The following is a 13,345-nucleotide window of genomic DNA, read 5'->3' as shown; positions in this document are numbered from 1 at the left end:
CTAGGCGACCGAAATCGGGCCCACTGTGTCGAGGTGATTCATCTCTCCGAAGGGCGTCGAAGCCTCCTTCGCTCGGATGCTTGTCGGATTGCCTTCGTCCCCCGGTGAGGGTTAGCCTGCGTCTTTGCCCGCTGCGAACGATACAGGCTGCGAACCCGAGCTTCGCTCTTCAGGCAAAGGAATCCATTGTCTTCGCTGCTCTGAGAAGTCGAAGATGCGTGCATGCCTGCACCCTTCGACCAATCGCAGCTCCACGATCTTCGCCGCTAACAGATGAACTCCCTGTGACAAAACCACAGGCTATCACGCGGCATCTCCAGTAGACTTGAAGTGGGGGGGGGGGGAGATCGTCCCCAACAGTAGCCCCCTACTGGCAAGGTTTATCTTCGATAGGCCGAGCCTGTAGCCTGCGAGATATCTCAACGCCGTCCCCTTCAGCCTATAGAAGTATACTAGGGTCAATGCATGCCGTTTTGTTGTGTATAATTTTTTTTATTTACAAATGGCTCCTTGGTAACTGGCGAAAGTTCCCAGTAACTGCCTGCATTTAATGTTCTCGATGTATGCCTAAGCATGGTTTTCGGTGCCGGTTCAATTTTTTATGCGGGCAATTGTAACCGCCACCGCCTCGCACTATAAATATCGGGCTGCTGTCAATATTTTGTACCGCGCCTTTGCTAAAGCTGTCGCTCTTGTACGAAGTTGACTAAAGTTTCTCGAGCATTTTGGAGGAAGCCCCCGGTTCTCACATCTTCGCGCGACCTGCTGTTGAAGGCACTCCTTGGACCAGATGGCACCAAAGCTTCGATCTTCTCGGCCGAAGACTTACTAGATCGGGCAGTCCAAAGTGGACGATGAAGTTTTGGCCGGCCTTGTGAGGGAAGGTTTAATCAGTGATGTTTCGAAAGTCCGGCTTCCCGGCCAACAGGAGATACCGGAGCCGGATGATGACGAGGCTGTTGTGTTTGTCCACTATTTCTGAGCCAGTCTTCGCCTTCCTTGCGACGACATGGTGATTAAAGTACTGAGATTGTTTGAAGTCTATCTGCATCAACTGATCCCCAACGCCATAGTGAGAATGGGTCTCTTCACCTGGGAAGCTCACTCGGAGGGTGTGAAGTCGTCTGCCAGGGCCTTCGCTGCCGCACACCGACTGCATCACCAACCGAAGCCAATCTTTGCTCGCGGAGTGCAGAGCAAGGCTCACTATGGGTGCTTGAACTTCGCATATCGCGCTGGGCTGTCTACGCCCGTCGTGGTGTACAAGAACAAGTGGCCTAGCGACTGGACCCAGTGGTGGTTCTACCACAAGGTGGACTCCGAGGAATATCTTGTATCAAGATGCGAAGAGGTAAAGGGAATCGTGCACCAGATGTGCGACTGAAGTCATCGCAACAAACGGCCCTCGAAGCCTTTGCCAGGTGCGCGAAATATCTTTCAACTCGTGACTTGGTAGAAGAGTTCATAGCTACCGGAGTTTGGCCCCTGAGCCGTGGTTGGGCTATTCCGGAGTTCGGGGATAAAGGGCCCGAGGGGCTCTGCCGGCCCCACCCTGCTGTACATGGCTTCGCAGGTACTCTCTTATCCGTAGTTGCTCATACAATTTGCATGTACTTGCTTAACGGTTTTGATATTTTCCAGATTTGTCAGTGGCTGAAGTAGAGGCCAAGATTGTAATGCTGGTCGGCAAGTTCACACCAAGTGAAGCACAGCTCTGTGCTGGCCAGGGCCTTATCCGAAGACTGAATAGAGTCTTCGAATATCGAGGCCTATCCTATCCTGAACAGCCGAAGATCACCGCCGTGCTGCAGAGTGGCATGGAAGGTTCCCCAGCAGTAGACGTGGGCGAAGAGGCCACCACTAGCCCTTCAATGAAGAGAAAGCACCCTGAGCAATCGCCGAGGGGAGGCTGGACTAAGAAAGCTCTCGCCCTCCGGAAGAGGCCACACGAAGCCGGACCTGAAGTTTTTCATGCAGAAACATTTCCGGAGGGTTCCACTGCCTCACGCGATATGCCCTGGCGGGGAAAGTTCTGAAGGCACGCAGGAGGGCCAAGCCTCAAAATCATTGTTCTGCTCCTGCGTCGATCTTCCAACACTGATACTGAGCATTGACGTGGAGTTGACAGAGGTGGGGACGATACCCGAGGCCACCACTCATGAGCCTGAAGCTGAGGGTATCGACAACGTTGAAGTGGTGGCGTACTCCTCGCCCTCTTCGCCTTCGAGCTCATCCTCTGAGACTAAAGCATCGACGCCGAGTGCACCCCGCCGCGGCGGGAAGGGATTGATGGGCCTCGGTGGGCTGCTTGACGCGAAGGCCATTGCGCCTGAGGCGTTGCGGCCTGCTGCTTTTGAGCCAAGTGCCGGGGAGGTTGGTGACGCGAAGAAGATTTTTGGTACCTTCATCCTCCCCGAAATCAAAATTCCTCTCGCCTAGAAGTCCACCAACGAGCTACTCGATGCCTCTGACGTGGTTATTGCGAAGGTATATTATTTATTTTCTTACATTATTATACTTAGTATTTTGCTGACTTGTGTTCGATGTTGCAGGCTTTGCTTCTATCGCGGGCTCAGCGCAAGCAGGCTGAGAAATCTGAAGCCCGGGCCCGGAGCGCACACGCGCAGATTGACATGCTGCAAAAACGGGCAGAGAAAGCTAAAGGCCAAAAGCGCGAGTTGTCGCGCAGAGCGAAGGATGCTGAATCACGACTGGAACAGCTTGAAAAAGAGCTCAGCACCCTTCGCTTGGAGAAGCAGATTGCCGAAAGCAAAGTAAGTTACCTTCGCCAAAACTTACAGTCCTCTGAGGCGCAAGTGTGCGACTTGCAGGCACTTTGTGCATCAGAGAAGGCAAAAATGCAGCGGCTGCAATCCGAATTGAGTGAGGCGAAGGCTTTTTCCGATGATGCCCTTAATGTTATTGGGGAGCTCGAGCCGAAGGCAGTCGCTGCGTGCGAAGCCATCAGCCATACCTTCGAAGGTATTGGCGCCTCGGTGACTCCCCCATCAATAGAACTTGTCGGGCTGGGGGGACTTATAAGTTGGATCAACGAAACCAGCGGAAGCCTCCTGCCTACCGCGCAACTTTATGGCGACTTCTACGCGATGGTTGCCGCTCGAAGTCTCGTGCAGTCTGTCGAGATGACGGGTTGTGACCATCATACTGCTCTCCAGAGGCCTTCCTTCCAGTATCTGGCGGATCTGTCGACCTTGGGCATTACAAAGGCGCCGAAGAGCACCGCTCGATCATCTACCACCAACTATTGGTGCAAGCACGACCGCGAGCTCGCTCTTCGAGAAGCTGAGATGAACCGACAACGGGTATGCTGAGTTACCTATTCTATTATCTGGTCGAAGGTTATAAATAAATTATTTGTAATCAAACATATTTTTTCTAGGCCAAGGTGAGGGATGACCCCTCGGCGAAGGCGACGACCGCGACAGCCGAAGATACTGGAAAGGTGGGCTGACTCAGCGCGAAGGGTCATCTTGTTTTTGGTTTCGCTTTTGTGATTGCCGATGTAACACATTGGTTGTGTAATATATCTTATATTTACATCAAAGTGTTTTTGACTTTTTGCGCTCCCTGCGCAGGTCCTTCCTTCGGACACTGCACAGGTAGCCGAAGAAGCTGTCCCCTTGACCATGATGAGGGACAATTTTATGTGTCTTGGTTTTGTTGGGAATCCTTTCACCGTCGTTATGCCGATATCGAGCTGGAGTGGTATTGGCATGCGAAGTGTAGGTCATATGATGATATGAATGCTAGGACAAAAGCTTTTTGGAAATCCCTTAGTCCTTCGACGCTAGCTAGTCGTGGAGCTGAACGCGATCTGCGCCGTATAGCGAGGGGAGACGTCGAAGGCACGTCTGTGCTCCTTGAGCCAAAGGTTGAGCCACAGGACGAAGAGCCTGTTTTGCGCCGACCGCAACTTTGCTATCGCCATGGCCCCTCTTCGCAAGTAGTAAAGCACAACGGTGGCGAAGATGATGTCCGGGTATCCCCATCATATTCGACTCATGTTGTGCCCCCCCCGGCCCCAACGACGCATTTTCACGCCAGCGAAGGCGTTGCTTTTCAATTTGCTTTCAGCCATTGGTATAAGGATTTTGTTGATCCAGATTGATGAGGACATCACTCCCTCGGATACATACAATGATCCTCCATTGAACTTTCAAGGTCCAATCACAAGAGCTCGCGCACGACAATTAAATTTAGAGGTGAGCTCGTTCCTAAGCAACTCTTTATATAATTTTGAGAATAGATTACTACCTAATGATTATGTGTTGGTTAGGAATCATGGAGAGGACAAGGAGACACATAGAGGAAGGCTTGGAGGCGTGGAGGAGCAGCTAGGACGTCCAACAACAGCAGGAGGTCCAGTCCAACTCGAGTCCGAATCAGCCTCGACCTCCAGGACCAGCGAGCAGTAAAACGGTCGTCCAGGACGCATCCGGACTCCGTTTTCGACGATTCACATATGGTTGGAAAGATAATTTCATAAGGAAACCAATGGCGTTGGTTTGAGGTCCAAATTCCTTCTGAGTCAACGGGAAACGTCGAAACAAGTCAGCGTCCAGAATCTGTCCCGGTGCTGCGTCACCGTTTTTGGTCCGTTGGGCCATGTATCGTGTTGGAGTCCATTAGGGACACGTCCAGGGGTCCTTGGCCGACCCTAATCCTTTATATACAGTAGCCGCCGCCCTAATTAGGGTTGGGTTTTGCTTAGATTATTCTGTCAAGAACAGTTTCACCGTTTCGTCGGTTTGTGAGACCCCAACTCGTGAGATTAATCATTCATCTGCAATTTGGTTGCATTCTTCCTTGTTCTTGCTTGTGTTCTTCGATTCGCAGGCAAGGATTTTAGCCTTCTTGGCGAGGTCAACCGTGCAACGCCGGTTGATAACCAGAGGAGACGTGGTGCTGCGATTGCGGGGTTTCGGATCGTGTTGTTCGGAAGCCGGATCGACTTGTGTCTCGTTTCCACCAAATCGAGAGTTACCAGAACCTTTCGGAAGATCGGGAACCCTTGTTCATATTAAGTGGTATTCAGAGCTTCAGGTATACCGTCAGGTTCATATCTACCCTTAGTTTCGAGTGTTTTCGCCTTCGTTCCATAGTCCACTGCCATATCGTTTTTTTTTCCTGTCCTACAACCCTTCCGCGCCTTTAGCTTTTGCATATTTCAGTTTCAGAGTTCGTCGTGTTGAGTTTGTGTCCTGGTCAAGGTCTTGTTGCTGGTTAGGTCGTGTTAGAGTCCAGTTCGTGTGTTTTCCCCCACCGTTTCCATCAAACCCTAGCCTCCGTCGCATATTTTCCCCACTTTCTTCCCGTTTTGTCCTCTAATTCGGAGTCGTTTCTCAAATCGGGCATAACTTTCGCATACGAACTCCGTTTTCAGAAAAGTCATAGAGTTTTTCGCATCGAAACAGCGTTTTGGATCCGTTCGTCCCCGCATTTTCGGGTTCGGCGAAATCAGAATTCCCAAATTCGCCTCCGAAGTTTGAGTTTTCAATTTCCAAATATTTTTCTCATTTTACGGCTGAACTTCAGAAAATTCTACAGGTCACGTCTTTCACTTGTTTAAGCTCAAATTTTCTGTGGTTCCCTCTTGTGTGCTCCTAAGTGAAAAAAAAAATATCAAAAAAATAAAAAGAAAAAGTCGAATTTTCCCAAAAAAACAACGACAGCCCAAAAAAATAGAAAAAAGAGAGGGGCAAAAGAGGAACAATATCTAGAGGAGCACATAGAGAAGGGCAAAGTGAGCTTTGTTAGCGTGTGCTGTTTAGTTCTTTGTTTCTGTTACTCTTGCTATCCATCATACTTGTTTCTCCACCTTGTTTAACACACATACTTGGTACTTGCAACACTTTAGGCCAGCAACGAGAACAAGTACTTGGGACTATAATTCAGCATTACTATCTGTTTCTGATTTGTGTTCCACATATACATATTTGTTCTCTTTGTGTGCCTTCCAAGCCCCACAGATTCTTCTGAACAGCACTGGTTTGCATCCCTGCAATCGCTCGCACGCCTTCCAGGTATCCTTTGCTTTGCTGGTAAGAACCCTGGTAAGAGCTTGGTAAGGTGTCTACCTTTGCTGATCTTGATTGAGAGGCACCACTCCATCTTTGTAGTACGATTATTAGGGATAACCTTCACTGTTTGTTGTTGTGTTTGTTTCCACAATGTCAGTTGAAGGAGATAAAACGCCAAAGGACTTCAAGGAGTGTGTCAGCCAAGAGCAGCTACAAGCTGTTGTAGACAATGCTCAGAAGGAGATGAGGGAGACAGTCATCAAGGCTGTCACTGAAGCGATAATTGAGATGAAACTCGCAAACGCGGTTGAGCGGGTGGACAAACGGTTATCCGAGCTCACCGACAGGGTAAATGCTTTGGAAAACCGTCCTGTGCACAACGAAGATGTGAATGGAAGCAACACCGGTGATGAGTTGTATGATGACGATGTTAATGTTGATCCAGCGGCGACATTGCAAAACAGATTACGGCGTCGTCTTCGTACTAACACCACAGGTATGGGTGGCGTTCCACATCACCACCACCATCGAGGTATGTATAATCGAGCTCCTGAAGATCCTTATGCTAAGGTTAAATTTACTATACCTTCTTTTTCGGGACATTATGATGCTGAGGGATATCTTGATTGGGAGATGACAGTAGAGCAAAAATTTAGTGCCCATCAAGTACCTGAACAACATAGAGTTAGACAAGCCACTAGTGAGTTTAAAGATTTTGCTATTATTTGGTGGACTGGTTTAGCTGCAGATGGTGCCACACCTCGTACATGGGAAGAGCTTAAGGTTGCTATGCGTGATAGATTTGTTCCCCCATCTTATCATAGAGACTTGCGTAAGAAATTGATGCGCTTAGAACAGGGAGATAAATCTGTGCAGGATTATTATGGTGAGCTTCAAAAGGGCTTGATGCGTTGTGGCATAGTAGAGGGAAACAAAGATTCTATTTGTCGATTTTATTCGGGTTTGAAACGTGAAATCCAGGATATTATTGATTATAAAGAATTTAACAATGTCAACCAGTTGTTTCAGTTTGCTATGCTTGCAGAGAAGGAGTTGCAGGGGCGTGAGCAGCAGGGCAAGTACAAGGCCAGCACCACATACACGCCGCGCACAGGACCATCATTTGGGCTGTCCAAACCATCCACTTACAGGGCTCCCTCACCAGCGAGCAAGCAACAAGCAGCTACGACACCAAATCCTGTCACTACACGACCTTCGGGCTCAGGTAAAAATTCTGTTTTGCAGGGACCTTCCAAGAGTGCTTCCTCTGTTGCATCAACGGGACGCACCTCTGGCATTCAATGCCGTCGCTGCCATGGATTCGGTCATGTGCAGAAGGATTGCCCAAGTCAGCGGGCATACATTGCAACGGAAGATGGGTACATCAGCGCCTCTGACATTGAAGAAGAAGAAGAACCAGTTGTTGAGGAGAGCAACGAAATCTTGGGCAGTGATGACACAGCGACCTATAGGAGCATCATTGTGCAGCGGGCGCTCAGCACAAAGGTACAACAACCAGAGAAGCTGCAACGCCATAACTTGTTCTAGATTTTCTTCGTCATCCAAAATCGGCGAGCACGTGTCATCATCGATGGAGGTAGTTGTAATAATTTGGTGAGTTCAGATTTGGTCAAGAAGCTTGGCTTGACCACACGCCAACACCCCCATCCATATAATCTTCAGTGGTTTAATGATGCTGGAAAAGCTAAGGTAACACAAACTTGCAGAGTTTCTTTTTCCATTGGTTCCTATGCTGATTATGTTGACTGTGATGTGGTACCTATGGAAGCTTGCTCACTTTTATTAGGTCGACCTTGGGAATTTGATAATGATGCTATACACCATGGTAGAAGTAATACATATACTTTTATGCATAAAGGAAAGAAAATTACTTTGGTTCCTATGACCCCTGCTGAAATTGTACAAGCTGATAAAGAACGAGCTGCTAATTTGCGTGATACTAAATCTGAAAATCAGCAAGTTGCTAATTCTCTTTACCCACCTAAAAAGGATACGTCTGCACCTAGTTCTAAGGTACATGGCATAAAATTGAAGGGTGGTGTTATGCTTGCACTAAAAAGTGACCTTGCTGAAATTTCTAATAATGATATTTGCTACACCTTGGTTTGCAAACGAGTTTTGTATTCGCTTGATGATGTTATTAGTTCGATACCTCCTGCTGTCACTAACCTTTTGCAGGAGTATGAGGATGTTTTCCCAGCTGAGATACCCCCGGGACTGCCACCTATGAGAGGGATAGAGCATCAAATCGATTTGATCTCGGGAGCAACATTGCCAAATCGTGCTGCGTATCGAGCCAATCCCGAGGAGACTAAGGAAATTCAGCGGCAAGTCCAAGAGCTTTTGGACCGCGGGTATGTACGTGAGAGCCTTAGTCCTTGTGCTGTTCCTGTGATTTTGGTTCCTAAGAAAGATGGTACTTGGCGTATGTGTGTTGATTGTAGAGCCATCAATAACATTACTATTCGATATCGCCATTCTATTCCTAGACTTGATGATATGCTTGATGAGTTGTGTGGCTCTGTAATTTTTACAAAGATCGACTTGCGTAGTGGTTACCACCAAATTAGAATGAAACTTGGAGATGAATGGAAAACAGCTTTCAAAACTAAATTCGGATTATATGAGTGGTTAGTAATGCCTTTTGGTTTAACTAATGCACCTAGCACTTTCATGCGTTTGATGAATGAGGTTTTAAGAACTTTTATTGGACGATTTGTGGTGGTTTACTTTGATGACATATTGATTTATAGCAAGTCTTTGGATGAACATATGGATCACTTACGTGCTGTTTTTAATGCTTTACGTGATGCACGTTTATTTGGTAACCTTGAGAAGTGCATCTTTTGCACGGATCGAGTCTCTTTTCTTGGCTATGTTATTACTCCACAGGGAATTGAGGTGGATGAGATGAAAATTGAAGCCATAAAGAGTTGGCCGGTGCCCCAAAACATCAAACAGGTGAGAAGTTTTCTTGGACTTGCAGGTTTTTATCGTCGTTTCGTGAAGGATTTCAGCGCCATTGCTGCCCCCTTACACGAGTTGACAAAGAAAGGTGTGGTGTTCCATTGGGGTAAGGCACAAGAGGAATCCTTTGACACTTTGAAGGACAAGCTTACGCACGCGCCATTGCTGCAACTTCCAAATTTTGGTAAGACCTTTGAGCTAGAATGTGATGCTAGTGGAGTTGGCATTGGAGGTATTTTGATGCAAGAAGGTAAGCCCGTTGCATACTTTAGCGAAAAATTGCATGGCCCTGTTCTTAATTACTCTACGTATGATAAGGAATTGTATGCACTTGTACGTTCTTTAGAGACGTGGCGTCATTATTTGTGGCCTAAAGAATTTGTTATACATTCAGATCATGAATCGCTTAAGTATCTTCGTTCTCAAAATAATCTGAATCGTAGACATGCTAAGTGGGTTGAATTTATTGAATCTTTTCCTTATGTTATCAAACACAAGAAAGGGAAGGATAATATAATTGCTGATGCTTTGTCTAGACGATATGCTTTGTTGTCCCAACTTGATTATAGAATTTTTGGACTTGACTCAATAAAAGAACAATATGTGCTTGATCCTGATTTTAAAGATGTATTGCTGAACTGTAAAGAGGGACGTACATGGAACAAGTTTGTGATCAATGATGGATTTGTGTTTAGAGCTAACCGTCTATGCATTCCAGTTGGTTCCGTTCGTCTTTTGTTGTTGCAGGAAGCACATGGAGGAGGATTGATGGGACATTTTGGTGCTAAGAAGACGGAGGCTATGTTGGCCACACATTTCTTTTGGCCAAAGATGAGGAGAGATGTTGAGCGGTTCGTGGAACGCTGTACCACATGTCAAAAGGCTAAGTCTCGCTTGAATCCACATGGTTTGTATATGCCTCTTCCTGTTCCTTCTATTCCTTGGGCAGATATTTCGATGGACTTTGTTTTGGGATTGCCTAGGACTAAGAGAGGGAGGGATAGCATTTTTGTTGTTGTGGATCGTTTTTCTAAGATGGCACATTTTATACCTTGTCATAAAAGTGATGATGCCGTTTATATTGCTGACCTCTTTTTCAAAGAGATTGTTCGCTTGCATGGTATGCCTTCTACTATTGTTTCAGATCGCGACGCTAAATTTTTGAGTCACTTTTGGCGCACTCTATGGAATAAGTTGGGTACAAAACTATTGTTTTCTACTACTTGCCACCCACAAACTGATGGCCAAACGGAGGTAGTGAACCGCACTTTGGGTACCATGTTGAGAGCTATTTTGAAGAAAAATTTGAAGATGTGGGAAGAATGTTTGCCCCACGTGGAGTTTGCTTATAATCGGGCAACACATTCTACCACCAAGGTAAGTCATTTTCAGGTAGTGTATGGTTTTACCCCTCGCGCTCCTATTGATCTTTTGCCTTTACCTACCACTGAAAGAACACATAGTGATGCTAGTGCACGTGCTGATTTTATTCGTAAGTTGCATGAAACAACTAAAATAAATATCGAAAAGATGAATGAAAAGTATAGAATTGCTGGTAGTGAAGGTAGGAAAGAAGTCAAACTTGAACCAGGTGATTTAGTGTGGTTACATTTAAGAAAAGATAGGTTTCCAGAGCTGCGTAAGTCTAAATTAATGCCAAGAGCTGCTGGTCCTTATAAGATAATTGAGAAAATAAATGATAATGCATATAAACTTGAGTTGCCACCCGAGTTCGGGGTTAGTCCTTCTTTTAACATTGCAGATTTGAAACCTTACTTGGGAGCCGATGATGAGCTTGAGTCGAGGACGACTCCAATTCAAGAGGGGAAGGATGATGAGGACATCACTCCCTCGGATACATACAATGATCCTCCATTGAACTTTCAAGGTCCAATCACAAGAGCTCGCGCACGACAATTAAATTTAGAGGTGAGCTCGTTCCTAAGCAACTCTTTATATAATTTTGAGAATAGATTACTACCTAATGATTATGTGTTGGTTAGGAATCATGGAGAGGACAAGGAGACACATAGAGGAAGGCTTGGAGGCGTGGAGGAGCAGCTAGGACGTCCAACAACAGCAGGAGGTCCAGTCCAACTCGAGTCCGAATCAGCCTCGACCTCCAGGATCAGTGAGCAGTAAAACGGTCGTCCAGGACGCATCCGGACTCCGTTTTTGACGATTCACATATGGTTGGAAAGATAATTTCATAAGGAAACCAATGGCGTTGGTTTGAGGTCCAAATTCCTTCTGAGTCAACGGGAAACGTCGAAACAAGTCAGCGTCCAGAATCTGTCCCGGTGCTGCGTCACCGTTTTTGGTCCGTTGGGCCATGTATCGTGTTGGAGTCCATTAGGGACACGTCCAGGGGTCCTTGGCCGACCCTAATCCTTTATATACAGTAGCCGCCACCTTAATTAGGGTTGGGTTTTGCTTAGATTATTCTGTCAAGAACAGTTTCACCGTTTCGTCGGTTTGTGAGACCCCAACTCGTGAGATTAATCATTCATCTGCAATTTGGTTGCATTCTTCCTTGTTCTTGCTTGTGTTCTTCGATTCGCAGGCAAGGATTTTAGCCTTCTTGGCGAGGTCAACCGTGCAACGCCGGTTGATAACCAGAGGAGACGTGGTGCTGCGATTGCGGGGTTTCGGATCGTGTTGTTCGGAAGCCGGATCGACTTGTGTCTCGTTTCCACCAAATCGAGAGTTACCAGAACCTTTCGGAAGATCGGGAACCCTTGTTCATATTACAGATGTTGATGACCATGCGGAATAAATTGGTTTTGCATTACGACTTGTTCACTTGTTACACTTCACCGACATGGCGCCCGAAGCGTTGTTTGTGATTTGAGACATTCCAAATCTTATGGTAGGGAGGGGCTTCGGACTCGATGTACCGAGCGACGCCGTTCCCCCGATTTTTGCCGCAGTTTCCTGCGATTGCACAGTACTTGTGTTGTTATATTTTTTTTGTAAAACACCGTCCCCCCTGATTTTTAGTCGCAGGTAACTTCGGCCTATAGAGATTTATGCCGTTGGACGAACGACTGTCTTAATTGTTTAGTTCGCCCTTTTTTTTAGGTTGGACGACACTTCGACTTATCCTTTGAAGGTTTAATTTTTCTTCGGTACGATGGCGAGCGTTTTCAGTCCCCGATTTCCGCCCGAAGTGCACCGCCGCTTCGCAGGTCAAGCGACACTTCATTTTTTCTTCTAAAGCTTTGCTTTTCCTTCGGTGCGGGGGCAGGCACTCTTAGCCCCTGACTTTTACTCGAAGTGCGCCGCCTTTTCGTAGGTCAAGCGACACTTCGGTTTTTTCTTCCGAAGGATTGTTTTTCCTTCGGTGCGGGGGCAAGCACTCTTAGCCCCATACTTTTTCGCGAAGTGCACCGCCTTTTCATAGTTCAAGCGACACTTAGGTTTTTTCTTCTGAAGGTTTGCTTTTCCTTCGACGCGGGGCAGGCACTCTTAGCCCCCGACTTTTTCGCAAAGTGCACCGCCTTTTCGTAGGTCAAGCAACACTTTGGTTTTTTCTTCCGAAGGTTTGTTTTTCCTTCGGCGCGGGGTAGGCACTCTTAGCCCCAGGGTGGTTTTTGTACTCCCGTTCTCTCTCTTTTTTTATATTATTACTTTTTTAAAGGTCGAAAGTGTACGTCTTTTTGCTTACACTTTGCACCGCCCTCGCATCGTCGATTGGTGCGCCAATCCACCCCTAGGTTAGCGCACTTCGACGATAAACTACTAGTACTTGAGATAAGTAATATTTTCTGGGGGTACTACTATATCAATGTTTACATGGGTTCCTGCCTCGTTGAAAACCTCACCCCCTAACGAAGGGGTCCCCCTGTGAGGAAAAGAGTGCAGTACCCTTACAATGTGATTACAAGAAATATTGCAAAAGAAAAATTACATTGGAGTCTCGTACTTAGTCGTCGGCTTTCAGGCATAGAACTTGCGAAGATTGTCTGCGTTCCAGGTGTACAGAAGCTCCTTACCTTCCATATTAGCTAGATGATATGAGCCAGGTCTCAATGATCTTTTTACTAGGAAAGGGCCATCCCATTTACTCTGAAGTTTTCCAACCGATGTTGTTGTACCGAACCTTCGCAGCACCAAGTCTCCAGGGGCGAAGGTCTTTTCGGATATATTCCTATCTCTCTATTTTCTTGTCTCTAGTTGATAATTGGTCAAATTTTCTGCGGCTTGCAATCTTACTTCTTCAAGGGCATCCTTCGATGATAATTCTTCGCATTCCTCTGGTTCATTCCCGACCCTGAATGATTTGGTTTTGCATTCCTCTGGGGTCATGGCCTCTT

The sequence above is a fragment of the Phragmites australis genome, chromosome 10 (genome assembly GCF_958298935.1).
Source record: "Phragmites australis chromosome 10, lpPhrAust1.1, whole genome shotgun sequence".
In the NCBI taxonomy this organism is placed as follows: domain Eukaryota; kingdom Viridiplantae; phylum Streptophyta; class Magnoliopsida; order Poales; family Poaceae; genus Phragmites; species Phragmites australis.
The sequence above is the reverse complement of the archived record's forward strand: the minus strand, read 5'-3'. Positions refer to the sequence as shown.